The sequence below is a fragment of the Physeter macrocephalus genome, chromosome 6 (assembly GCF_002837175.3).
Source record: "Physeter macrocephalus isolate SW-GA chromosome 6, ASM283717v5, whole genome shotgun sequence".
Classification (NCBI taxonomy): Eukaryota; Metazoa; Chordata; class Mammalia; order Artiodactyla; family Physeteridae; genus Physeter; species Physeter macrocephalus.
In genome coordinates this window covers 89,393,638-89,398,067 of record NC_041219.1, presented here as the reverse complement: position 1 = coordinate 89,398,067, position 4,430 = coordinate 89,393,638, and positions in this window count along the sequence as shown.

The following is a 4,430-nucleotide window of genomic DNA, read 5'->3' as shown; positions in this document are numbered from 1 at the left end:
TCCCATCAGCCGCAACCATTTATTGAGTGCCTAGCTGGTGCCAGGTATTTGGTTGGACAGTGATAAGCATACAGAAAGTCTCCACCCTCATGGAGTCAATAGTCTGGGGAGACAGATAATAAGCAAGTAATTAAACAAATAATTTTAAAATGGAAAATAATACAAAAGAAGTTAATAGGATGCTAAGAGAATAATAAAGAAGAGAGGCCTCTCTGAGAGGTGGCATTATTAAAACTGAGCCCTGAAGCATAAACTAGATTGAGCCATTTGAAGATCCAGGGACAAGGCATTCCAGGAGAGGAAACAGCTTGTGCAAAGGCCCTGAGACAAGAAAGGAACTGTCCTGAACTAAAGGAAGGCTAATGTGGAGGTTGGCAATCAGGAGGGTGAGTAAGGTTAAAGAAGTCAGCAGGAGCCAAATAATGCAGTCTTAAGGGCCAAGGCCAGGAGTTTGCTTTTTTTTTTTAGTGCAAAAGGAAGCCATTAAAGGTTTCTAGGTAGGAAAATGATGCTACTTGACTTATATTTTAAATTTGGCTGTTTTGTGGAGAATGGCTGGAGGATGGAGAAAGGAGCAGTAGAGGAAATTGGGAGGCCAATTGTTTGGATGTAATACAAGCCAGAGTTGACACTGGCTTGGACTGAGGCAGTGGCAGTAGAGATAGAGAGAATGGGCAGATCTGAGACATATTTTGGAGATGGAATTGGCAGAGTAATAGACTGAGTATGGAGAAGGAAGAAGGAAAAATTAAGGATAACTCCCAGTATTTGCCTGGAGTAACCAGATGAATGGAAAAGAAACAGATATGGACAGGAATGGACAATCAGGTTTTTCCCAGGTGTTTACTGTTAAACAATGCAGCCCTGAGGATTCTTTCCATGCACCTTCATGCCCATGTATAAACAGTTCTGTAGGACAGTTTCCTGGAAGTGAGATGACCAAGTTAAAGGGTATGCACATTTGAAACTGGTAGACCCTATAAAATGTCTTCTAAAATGTCTGTACCAAATTACACTACCACTAATGGTGTATTAATGTACCACAAATGACAACCATAGACATTGCCAATCTTTAAAAATTGGCCCAGATGATTAGTATAAAAGTGTATCATTGAAATGTTCATTTCCTTGATTTCTAATGAGGTTTAGAATTTTTAATTTAACTTTTAATTATATAACTGACATATAAATACATTCTCCTTGTAAGAAATGCTAACATTATAGATAAAGCTAAATTCCCTTTGACTTTCCTGTTCCTCTTATTATGATTCCCTCCCTACATTTCAAAAGTAATCATTGTTAATTAGATTTACTTGTATTTTTCCAGAAATTTTTCTAGGCAGTTTAAAATATATATATATATATATATATATATATATATATATATATATAATCAAGGATTAAGCATCGTTTAGAAGTTGTGGACTTCCCTGGTGGCACAGTGGTTAAGAATCCACCTGCCAATGCGGGGGACACGGGTTCGATCCCTGGTCCAGGAAGATCCCACGTGCCGCGGAGCAGCTAAGCCTGCGAGCCACAACTACTGAGCCCACACGCCACAACTACTGAAGCCTGCAAGCTGCAACTACTGAAGCCCACACGCCTAGAGCCCGTGCTCCGCAGTGAGAAGCCCACGCACTGCAACGAAGAGTAGCCCCCACTCGCCACAACTAGAGAAAGCCTGTACGTAGCAACGAAGACCCAACACAGCCAAAAAAAAAAAAAAGTTGTACTTCTAGCAGTCTTTTTAGCATTAACAAAAAATCTAACCAAAAATTTTTACTTAAGGCCTCTCTAAGTGACATCTAAGCTGAGACCTTCTCAAGGTTACTTAACCCCTCTGAGCCCTGTTTTCATCACCTGTAAAACAGAAATAAAAACCATATTCAAAAAGATACATGCACCCCAATGTTCATTGCAGCACTATTTACAATAGCCAAGGCATGGAAACACCCTAAATGTCCATCAACGGAGGAATGGATAAAGAAGATGTGGTACATATATACAATGGAATACTACTCAGCCATAGAAAGGAACGAAACAGTGCCATTTGCAGAGATGTGAATAGACCCAGAGACTGTCATACAGAGTAAGTCAGAAAGAGTAAAACAAATATTGTATATTAACGCATATATGTGGAATATAGAAAAATGGTACAGATGAACCGGTTTGCAATGTAGAAATAGAGACACAGATGTAGAGAACAAACGTATGGACACCAAGGGGGGAAGCGGGGCGGGGTGGGGGGGATGAACTGGGAGATTAGGATTAACATATATACACTAATATGTATAAAATAGATAACTAATAAGAACCTGCTGTATAAAAAATAAATTAATTAAATTAATTTTTTTTTAAAAGTTAAATTAAGATGTCCAAGGGCCAGAGTATCTCCCTCTGAATGGCAGTCAACCAAGTTTCAACAAACTCTCTTTTTTGGAACCACCAACAGAGGCATTATTTTATCTGAACTGAAGGGCTGTAAGGGCTCCATTCCCCTTACAAAAATATTGAGTACTGTTTGTGTCAAGGAGCTCCTGCAGTGGTTTCTCCTCGCCCAGCTCTCCCTTCCCATTCCTCTAGGCTCAAAGACAGGGATTCCCTAGCAGATCCAAGAACGGGTTTTAAACCCCCAAAGGACTGTATGTGTGCACAGAATTAGGGGTCACAAGTTTAATCAGATTTTCAAAAGAGTCTTTTACTCAAAAAATCCAGAAGCACTGTTCAAAAAGCTCTCAAACATATTCCCAACCTAAAAGAACGTTCACCCTGGCTTGAGGAGCTAATGGGGTTAGTAGAGGTCAGCAGTGAAGTGTGTACACCCCAAACTGCTCCTTGACAAGTTTTAGGGTAGAGCCCACAGTACAGAAGGAACCAGGGAATCAGTCCTTAAACCTACAGACAGAGGTAATAAAAAGATGGAGGTCCACCTCTTGCTTGAAGGTGTAATAGGAAATGGGAAAACCAAGAAAGCACCAAAAACTGTTGCTCTGCCTTTACTTTTACTGCTCTTAAAGCTTCATCCCCAACTGGGACACAAGACAACAGAAGTACAGAAGAAAATCCAGGGACTTCCCTGGTGGTGCAGTGATTAAGAATCCACCTGCCAATGCAGGGGACATGGGTTCGAGCCCTGGTCTGGGAAGATCCCACATGCCGCGGAGCAGCGAAGCCTGTATGCCACAACTACTGAGCCTGCGCTCTAGAGCCGGCAAGCCACAACTACTGAGCCCATGTGCCTAGAGCCTGTGCTCCACAACAGAAGGCCGTGCATCGCAACAAAGAGTAGCCCCCTCTCGTCGCAACTAGAGAAAGCCCGCGCGCAGCAACAAAGACCCAACGCAGCCAAAAATAAATAAATAAAATAAATAAATTTAGAAAACAAAAAAAGAAAATCCAAAAAAGAGGGGATATATGTATACATATAGCTGATTCACCTTGCTGTACAGTAGAAACTAACACATTTTAAAGCAACTATACTCCAATAAAAATTTTTAAAAAAAAACAAAAAAACACCGGGCTTCCCTGGTGGCGCAGTGGTTAAGAATCCGCCTGCCAATGCAGGGGACACGGGTTTGAGCCCTGGTCTGGGAAGACATGCTGCAGAGCAGCTAAGCCCGTGCGCCACAACTACTGAGCCTGTGCTCTAGAGCCCGTGAGCCACAACTACTGAGCCCACGTGCCGCAACTACTGAAGCCCGCACACCTAGAGCCTGTGCTCCGCAACGAGAAGCCACTGCAATGAGAAGCCCGCGCACTGCAACGAAGAGTAGCCCCTGCTCGCCCCAACTAGAGAAAGCCCGCGCACAGCAACGAAGACCCAATGCAGCCAAAAATAAACAAATTTTTAAAAAAACAAAAAAAACAGAGTTATCAAAAAAAAAAAAAAAAGACAACAGAGGTACAGATTAGTAGAAGATAATTCTCAGCAGAAGCGCTATCAGCATTTTGGGTAAGATCATTCTTTACTGTGTGGGACTGAGCCAAATGCTGTAGGATGGTTAACATCCCCAGCCCTCGGGCGCTAAATGTCAGAAGCAACTCCCCCCTCCCCACTCCAAGTCAGTGTGATAACCAAAACATCCTCACTTGCCAAAAAGCTCCCTTCTGGGACAGTACCTCCCCCAGCTGAAAACCACTTTAACTGATGGGAATAGGGGTGGTATACAGTGGGTAATGTATATGCCACAAACATTTAATTGTAGAACCTTTATAGATTATAAACTATTTTCATTATGTTGTCTACTTTAAACATCTTCAAAACTCTGTAAAGTAGGTATTATCATCACCAATTTCATAAGGATGAAATTAGCTCAGAAAAGTTATAGACTTTGCCTAAGGTCATCACCTGGGGGAAAAGAAAAAAAAAAAAAGGCTATCCAGCTGGACCAGAACCCAAGTCTTCTGATTCCAAAACTGATGTTTTTTCT